Raw genomic sequence first — 10,328 nt, forward strand, 5'->3', positions numbered from 1 at the left:
GGCCGCTCAGGCAAATCATATAGCCGAAAAATGCATTTTCCCATCGATAACTTGACATCATCAGTGGCAATTGCGCGCTCTTTCAGTCAATTAGTGCACGAGGAATATATATATATATATATATATATATATATAGGTGATTTTTCCCACACCTACATATTGCGCTCTACCACGGTTTCGAGCACTATTCTCTGGATATACCAAACAAGACATATATATATATATATATATATATATATATATATATATATATATATATATATATATATATATATATATATATATATGTGTATGTATATATATATATATATATATATATATATATATATATATATATATATATATATATATATATATATATATATGTATATATATATATATATATATATATATATATATATATATATATATATATAAATATATATATATATATATATATAAATAAATAAGAGATAAAGAAGTAAAATACAGCTCTATGTCATCAGTTTCAGATTTATTAAATTGTATAACAGTGCAAAATATTGCTCATTTGTAGTGGTCTTTCTTTAACTATTTGGAAAAAAAGATATAAAAAAATAAATAAACACTTGTTGAAAAATAAACAAGTGATTCAATTATAAAGATTTATATATATATATATATATATATATATGTATATATATATGTGTGTATATATATATATATATATATATATATTTTTTTTTTTTATATGTGTGTGCGTGTGTATATATATATATATATATATATATATATATATATATATATATATAGGGCTTCACGGTGGCAGAGGGGTTAGTGCGTCTGCCTCACAATACGAAGGTCCTGCAGTCCTGGGTTCAAATCCAGGCTCGGGATCTTTCTGTGTGGAGTTTGCATGTTCTCCCCGTGAATGCGTGGGTTCCCTCCGGGTACTCCGGCTTCCTCCCACCTCAAAAGACATGCACCTGGGGATAGGTTGATTGGCAACACTAAATTGGCCCTAGTGTGTGAATGTGAGTCTGAATGTTGTCTGTCTATCTGTGTTGGCCCTGCGATGAGGTGGCGACTTGTCCAGGGTGTACCCCGCCTTCCGCCCGATTGTAGCTGAGATAGGCGCCAGTGCCCCCCGCGACCCCAAAAAGGGAATAAGCGGTAGAAAATGGATGGATGGATATATATATATATATATATATATACATATATATATACACACAGTGTATATACTATTTTTCTTTGTTTGTTTTTACTGTAGCAACATGGTGGTTAACGTTTTGGAGACTTGTGTATGCGTGTGCATGTTAATATATATATATATATATATATATATATATATGTGCAGAGGTGGGTAGAGTAGCCATAAATTGTACTCAAGTAAGAGTACTGTTACTTTAGAGATGTATTACTAAAGTAAAAGTAAGGAGTAGTCATCCAAATATTTACTTGAGTAAAAGTAAAAAGTATGTTGTGAAAAAACTACTCAAGTACTGAGTAACTGATGAGTAACCTGATTACGGCAACAGATAATGCACAAAAACATAAAAATAGCAATGAGCAAATTCAGAGCCAGGAATATCTCTTAAGCAACTAAAACAATAATATATATTAAATAATAATACAATAAAATAAAATTTAAAAAATGGCACATTGAGCCACAATAACTTAACAGCACCATAGCCTCACTAGGCATTCATTGATTGGATTGATTGATTGATTGATTAAAACATGTATTAGTAGATTGCACAGTACAGTACATATTCCGTACAATTGACCACTAAATGGTAACACCCCAATAAGTTTTTCAACGTTTATCAATTACTTAGTAAATGACCAAGTCGAGGTGATCTACCTCATATATACATACACACACATTTCATATATACACACACATATCATTTATACACACACATATCATATGTACACACACAAATCATATATATATATATATATATATATATATATATATATATATATATATATATATATATATATATACACATATGTATATATGTATCTACATACATTTATACATACAGTATATAATTTATATTTATTTATTTTGCCGTTTTTGTTCACATGTTAAAGGTGTTTTAATGAATATACATGCATGTTTAACATATAAATTCCTATCTTTCATGAAGACAAGAATATAAGTTGGTCTATTACCTGATTCTGATGACTTGCATTGATTGGAATCAGAGAGTAAAGTGCTGATAACGTCCCGGTTTTCAAATGGAGGAGAAAAAAAGTTCCTCTTTTCTGTCGAATACCACATGAAAGTCGTTGGTTTTTGGCATCTTATTAGTCCAGCTTCCATATTCGTTTTTATACACTTTACAAGAAATACAGTGGCGGCAAACTCCGTAGCTTGCTAGTTTGTTTGCGCTGGATTTCGGAGACTCTTATTTTGTTAGCGCAGGCGCGATGGAGCGGCGCTTTTATTGTGAAGACAGGAAATGTGCGATCAGTCTTTAGGTTTTTGACGGGAAGTACGGTTGAAATAAAAAGTGTCTTTTTTCCTTTACACTTTTGATTGATTGATTGAAACTTTTATTAGTAGATTGCTCAGTACAGTACATATTTCGTACAATTGACCACTAAATGGTAACACCCCAATAAGTTTTTCAACTTTTTTAAGTCGGATTCGACGTGTGACGGTCATGTGACCACCTGGGTCTGTTTGATTGGTCCAACGTCACCAGTGACTGCATTTTATTGGTGAAACGCAGGCATGCATGGACCCTACTTTGAAGCTCTGTCATAAACCAAAACAAACATTAATAGATCGATTAAAAAAAAGTAGCGAGTAGCGAGCTGAATGTAGATAAATGGAACGTAGTAAATGTAGCGTTTCTTCTCTATAAATATACTCAAGTAAAAGTAAAAGTATGTTGCATAAAAACTACTCTTAGAAGTACAATTTATCCCAAATGTTACTCAAGTAAATGTAACGGAGTAAATGTAACGCGTTACTACCCACCTCTGTATATATGTATATGTATATATATATATATATATATATATATATATATATATATATGTAGGTGTGGGAAAAATCACAAGACTACTTCATCTCTACAGAACTGTTTCATGAGGAGATCCCTCAATCATCAGGAGATTACAGCCAGCACCTCATCCATGGCCACCGGACCTGTGCCCCCCCTTCCACAAGAGAGAAGGGGCCAGAGCTGAAAATAAAATAAACGGCAGATCAACTGGTCTAAAAAGGGTGTCTACAAATGATTTTTAAGATCGGACTTAAATGTTTGGGCTTCACGGTGGAAGAGGGGTTAGTGTGTCTGCCTCACAATAAGAAGTTCCTGCAGTCCTGGGTTCAAATCCAGGCACGGGATCTTTCTGTGTGGAGTTTGCATGTTCTCCCCGTGAATGCGTGGGTTCCCTCCGGGTACTCCGGCTTCCTCCCACTTCCAAAAACATGCACGTGGGGATAGGTTGATTGGCAACACTAAATTGGTCATAGTGTGTGAATGTGAGTGTGAATGTTGTCTGTCTATCTGTGTTGGCCCTGCGATGAGGTGGCGACTTGTCCAGGGTGTACCCCGCCTTCCACCCGATTGTAGCTGAGATAGGCGCCAGCGCCCCCCGCGACCCCTAAAAGGGAATAAGCGGTAGAAAATGGATGGATGGACTTAAATGCTTCTACTGAGGTAGCATCTCTAAATGTTCCCGGGAGGGCATTCCATAGTACTAGAACCTGAATAGAAAACGCTCTATAGCCCGCAGACTTTTTCTGGGGCCCTGGGAATCACTAATAAGCCGGAGTTCTTTGAAATATTTCTATGGGCTTTTGAATGCTGCTAAACCAAATGAAAAGTATTTAAAAATAAAATTGTTGACTCACAGCTGAAGAAGTGGTGAAGATCAGCTACTGAAGTCACCAGTCGCCATAATCATGTGAGTGTTTTTTGCCAGGGGCCCCGGTTGAAAGTATACGACCGTCCAAAAATGTCCAGGAAATACGAATTACGAAAGTCTAAATTAAAAATGACCTCAAATTTTTCCAACCACTGGGTTGATACTTTTACCAACAAGTCTTAACTCAGCACAGATGTTAACAAAAAAGGAAGACGGGCCCCGTGAAACATTCATTGCTCGCAGACACACTGACACAGCACCTTCATCCTTTCACAGAACATACAAACAGGAAGTGAATCTGTAAGGTGACATGCAACATAATGTAATACATAAGGGCCAGGGTATGTGTGTTGCAACTAAGTGTAAAAAAAATAAAAACTCTACACAAGAATAATCCATTTACCATTTGTATAAGGAGTAATCATTGGATTTTTAGGACAACATTGATTCCTAACATGCAGGGATGACACTAATGTATAATACTGTAATATACAGAGTTGGGTAGTAACGCGCTACATTTACTCCGTTACATCTACTTGAGTAACTTTTGGGATAAATTGTACTTCTATAAGTAGTTTTTATGCAACATACTTTTACTTTTACTTGAGTATATTTATAAAGAAGAAACGCTACTTTTACTCCGCTCCATTTATCTACAATCAGCTCGTTACTCGCTACTTTTTTTTTTATCGATCTGTTAATGCACGCTTTGTTTGTTTTGATTTTGTCAGACACGCATTCAAAGTAGGGTCTATGCATGCCTGCGTTTCACCAATCAAATGCAGTCACTGGTGACGTTGGACCAATCAAACAAAACCAGGCGGTCACGTGACCGTCACACGTCGAATCCGACCTAAAAAAGTTGAAAAACTTATTGGGGTGTTACCATTTAGTGGTCAATTGTGCAGAATATGTACTGTACTGTGCAATCTACTAATAAAAGTTTCAATCAATCAAAAGTGTAAAGGAAAAAAGACTTTATTTCAACCGTACTTCCCATCAAAAGCCTAAAACCTGATCGCAAAGTTCCTGTCTTCACAATAAAAGCGCCGCTCCATCGCGCCTGCGCTAACAAAATAAGAGTCTCCAAAAGCCAGCACAAACAAGCGAGCAAGCTACGGAGTTTGCCGCCAATGTATTTCTTGTAAAGTGTATAAAAACGAATATGGGAGCTGGACAAATAAGATGCCAAAAACCAACGACTTTCATGTGGTATTAGACAGAAAGGAGGAACTTTTTTTCTCCTCCATTTGAAAATGTGGACATTATCAGCACTATACTGTCTGATTCCAATCAATGCAAGTCATCAGAATCAGGTAATACACCAACTTATATTCTTGTTTTCATGAAAGATAGGAATCTATATGTTAAACATGCATGTATATTCATTAAAACAGCTTTAACATGTCAACAAAAACGGCAAAATAAAAAACATATATATATATATGATGTGTGTATGAATATATGAGGTAGATCACCTCGACTTGGTCATTTGTTAAGTAATTGATTAACGTTGAAAAAACTTATTGGGGTGTTACCATTTAGTGGTCAATTGTACAGAATATGTACTGTACTGTACAATCTACTAATACAAATTTCAATCAATCAATCAATCAATCAATCAATCAATCAATAAATGCCTACTGACCCTATGGTGCTGTTAAGTTATTGTGGCTCAATTTGCCTTATTTTTTTTTATTTTAATGTATTATTATTTAATATATATTATTGTTTTAGTTGCTTAAGAGATATTCCTGGCTATGAATTTGCTCATTGCTATTTTTATGTTTTTGTGCATTATCTGTCGCCGTAATTATTAAACAAACAGGTTACTCATCAGTTACTCAGTACTTGAGTAGCTTTTTCACAACATACTTTTTACTTTTACTCAAGTAAATATTTGGATGACTACTCCTTACTTTTACTTGAGTAATACATCTCTAAAGTAACAGTACTCTTACTTGAGTACAATTTCTGGCTACTCTACCCACCTCTGGTAATATAATAATGGAAATGAAAATGTAGTCAGTGTACAACTTAGTAACTAACACAAGGTTGCCTGAATAGATGGCAACACCTGTGAGTAGCAAGACAATTATCTCAAGCATAGTGGTGTTAGTGCCATGGTCTGGGGCGACAGAATGCTGCCTGGTGCAGGGAAGCAGCGGTTCATTGCGGAAAACGTAAATTCCAGCATGTACTGAGATGTTTTGAAGCAGATCATGTACTGATTTATATAGTTTTACTACCGTCTTTTATTTCAAAATGTTTAAATATAGTTAATCCATCCATCTTCAACCGCTTATCCGGAATGGGGGTCGCGGGTACAACAGCTCCAGCAGAGACCCCCAGACTTCCCTCTCCAGAGCAACATTAGCAACTTCCTCCTGGCGGATCCCGAAGTGTTCCCAGGCCAGAGAGGAGATGTAATCCCCCCCATCTGGTCCTTGGCCTGCCGCGGGGTCTCCTCCCAGTGGGACGTGGGACGAGGACCTCCCTAGGGAGACGCCCGTGAGGCATCCGCACGAGATGCCCGAACCACCTAAGCTGGCTCCTTTCCTAGCAAAGGAGCAGCGGCTCTACTCCGAGTCTCTCTCGGGTGACTGAACTTCTCAACCTATGTCTAAGGGAAATGCCAGTCCACACTTCTGAGAAAACTCATTTCGGCCGCTTGCATCGGCGATCTTACTCTTTCGGTCATGACCCACATTTCATGACCGTAAGTGAGAGTAGGAATGTAGATAGCTCGGTAGACCGACAGCTTTGCCTTTTGCCTCAGCTCTCATTTCGTCACAACAGTGCAGCAGAGAGACTGCAATACTGCCCCAGCTGCTCCGATTCTCCGGCTGATTTCCTTCTCTCCATCTTTCCCTCACTCGTGAACAAGACCCCGAGATACTTAAACTCCTCCATCTGGGACAGAGTCTCGTCCTCTCCCTGTACTGTACAAACCATCAGTTTCCTGCTGAGAACCATGGCCCCAGATTTAGAGATGCTGATTCTCATTCCAACCACTAAACACTCAGCTGCGAACCGATCCAGTGAGAGCTGAAGGTCACGAACCGAAAGGTGCCATCAGGACCACATCATCTGCAAAAAGAGGTGACGCAACCTTTGTCCCCCCCAAGACGTGTAACCTCTCCGTCATGGTCACGACTCTGCCTAGAAATCCTGTCCATGAAAGTCACAAACAGGACAGGTGACAGAGCGCAGCCCTGGCGGAGAACCAACCCGCCACTGGAAACGGATCCGACTTAGATCCAAGCACCCAGACACAACTCTCGCTTTGGTTTTACAGAGTTTGATTGATTGATACTTTTATTAGTAGATTGCACAGTACAGTACATATTCCGTACAATTGACCACTAAATGGTAACACCCGAATACGTTTTTCAACTTGTTTAAGTCGGGGTCCACGTTAATCAATTCATGGTAAAAGAGATTGGATGGCCCTCAGCAGCAGGGCCTGAAGTTAACTTTTTTGGCCACCAGCCACTGTGGCAGGTGGATTTCGAAATCCACCTACCACAGTGTTTTCTTACCAGCCAACATTTTCTGTGCCTAAAATAAGGGTGAACGACTTAGAAAATGCATAAGAATGGTTCTTGAACTTGTACAGAATACACATCAACGTGCTGTCGAGGTATTAACCAACTTAATCTCATTAATGACTACACCTAAATGGTACTTACTCGCCCGTCCACACGTAGTCAGAGAAGGGGTCTCATCTTCTTTCCAATTGCGTCTACATTCCGAAACAGGAGCTTCATCCGGTTTTCATTGAGGTCAGTGCCTTGACCGCAGCTGTCAGCTCTGGTGATCGTTTGCAAGTGACTTTTTGAGGACTCGTGGTCCTTAATTGCCTCTAACTTTAAGTTTTTGTCCCCATTACAAATGGGTTTGATTTCGCTTTCTCCGAGCCATACATACGGCAATCCTGACAGTACATCTCTTCTGTTGTGACGTCATAGACCAGCCAGTCGCGAACCTTGCCATCCCCGCTTACTTTCCACTTCCTATTAAAACGTCTTTTTTTATGTATTTTTTTTTAAATTGTCCTCCTTGTCCTCCTTTTGTTGGCCTGTTAAAGCCGGCCTCTTCGCGCCAGCGATATGCCGCCACATTTTGGTTTTAAAATCCAAGAAAATGGCGCGGGGGACAACACACAACACTTGCTCAGTGTTGTGTTGTCTTTGAGTCGTTGTTTTTTTTTTTTTTTTTTTTTTTTTTTTTCCCCTTGGCCTCAGTCTGCACCCCCACTCCAGGGCCCAGGCTAAGACCGATTTTTATTTTATTTTATTTTAATCTTTTATTCTTTTCTCCCCCCCCCCCCCCCCCCCCTCCCCCCCGTTTACCTGTATGTCATCTTTTTTGTAAGGGGCGCTGGAAGCCGGCAGACCCGTCAGCGATCCTGTTCTGTCTCCCTGTAATGTTTGTCTGATCTTGAATGGGATTGTGCTGAAAATTGTAATTTTCCTGAAGGAACTCTCCTGACGGAATAAATAAAGTACTATCAAATAAAGTACTATCTAATCTTATTGGCTAACCGCCAATGTGGCAGGTAGATTGACAGTTTCATCCGCCAGTCACAAAAGTTACCCGCATTTGGAGTGTGGGCGGGTGCCAATTTTATTTCCCCTCACTCCGTACCCCCTCAGCACCTCCCACAAGATCTGCCAGGGGACACGGTCATACGCCTTCTCCAAATCCACAAAGCACATATAGACTGGATAGGCATACTCCCAGGCCTTCTCCAGGATTCCCGCAAGCGTAAAAGCTGGTCAGTTGTTCCACGACCAGGATGGAATCCACATTACTCTTCTTGAATCTAAGGTTCAACTATCGGCTGGACCCTCCTTTCCAGCACCTTGGCGTAAACTTTCCGAGGAGGCTGAGTAGAGTGATACTCATTCAATGCGTATTCTTTATTTTCATGACTATTTACATTGTAGATTGTCACTGAAGGCATCAAAACTATGAATGAACACATGTGGAGTTATGTACTTAACAAAAAAAGATGAAATAACTGAAAACATGTTGTATATTCTAGTTCCTTCAAAATAGCCACCCTTTGCGCTGATAACTGTCACAGTTTGGGTCGCTGCTTACTACGGGTTTTGTTTCTCCCGAAATGCAGACGGACGACTCCGGACGAAAGCATGAGTTAGGATATAATTTATTCCCCGTAAATCATCCAACTTACAAAATACAGGCAAACAACAAAGGCAAGTGTGCCTAAAACACAGGAAGCTAAGGCAAAAACTTAGCGCAGGAAACATAGAAGCTAACACTTAGCATAAACTAGAGACAAGGCAAAACTCAGGTAACAAGTGCATGTCGTAAACAATGATGCCAGGCCGACTGACTGGCAAAGGCAAGCTTGAATAATGCCTCTGATTAGTGCTCGGGAAACAGGTGAACACTAATCAGAGACGGGTGGAAATAATAAGTAACCATGGTAACTAACAAGGGTGCACAAAAACAAGAACTAAAGGAGTCCAAAACTAACAGAACAAAACAAAGACATAATCCGGACAACGGATCATGACAATTACTGCTTTGCACACTTTTGGCATTCTATTCTTGAGCTTCAAGCACACCTGTGAAATGAAAAACTACTTCAGGTGACTACCTCTTGAAGCTCATGGAGAGAATGCCAAGAGTGTGCAAAGCAGTAATCGGAGCAAAGGGTGGCTATTTTGAAGAAACTAGAATATAAAACATGTTTTCAGTTATTTCAATTTTTTGTTAGGTACATAACTCCACATGTGTTCATTCATAGTTTTGATGCCTTCAGTGAGAATCTAGAAAGTAAATAGTCCTGAAAATAAAGAGAACGCATTGAATGAGGAGGAGGTGTATCCAAACTTTTGGCATGTACTATATATATATATATATACACACACACACACAAACACACACACACACATGCACACACACACACACACACACACACACACACACACACACACACACACACACACACACACACACAGACGTCCTCATGGAGCTGTAACAGAACCCTGAATCTAGGACGTCAGCCCCAGAGAGAGAAACTGGCTTGAAATAAAAATTAAAAAAAATCTCCTCTACTCCAGAAAGGACACTTCAGGACTGACATTTGCAGAGAAAACAGGAACACCCCCGTCCGTCATGTGCGTACCAGAGCCTTAGATGTCACAATCCACAAAAACATCTTTGTGGAATATTTGTATTTAATCAAACAATCATTGCTGGCCATCTTTGCTTTGTTCAGATTGACAAATGTTGCCTTTTTTTCTATTCTAATGTCTGTACTGTCAATAATTCCAGGAACAAAGTTAAGTGTGATGGAATATCATCCAAGATGGGTGGAGCGATTCTTTAAATGTGTCAAATCTAGCCTTCCATTTATTCTCCTATCAATGTTAGTACTTTAGTTAATATGTACTTCTGAGGCTGAAGTCTAAACATTATATTGCACATGAAGTTTGGAT

The sequence above is a fragment of the Nerophis ophidion genome, linkage group LG24 (assembly GCF_033978795.1).
Source record: "Nerophis ophidion isolate RoL-2023_Sa linkage group LG24, RoL_Noph_v1.0, whole genome shotgun sequence".
In the NCBI taxonomy this organism is placed as follows: Eukaryota; Metazoa; Chordata; class Actinopteri; order Syngnathiformes; family Syngnathidae; genus Nerophis; species Nerophis ophidion.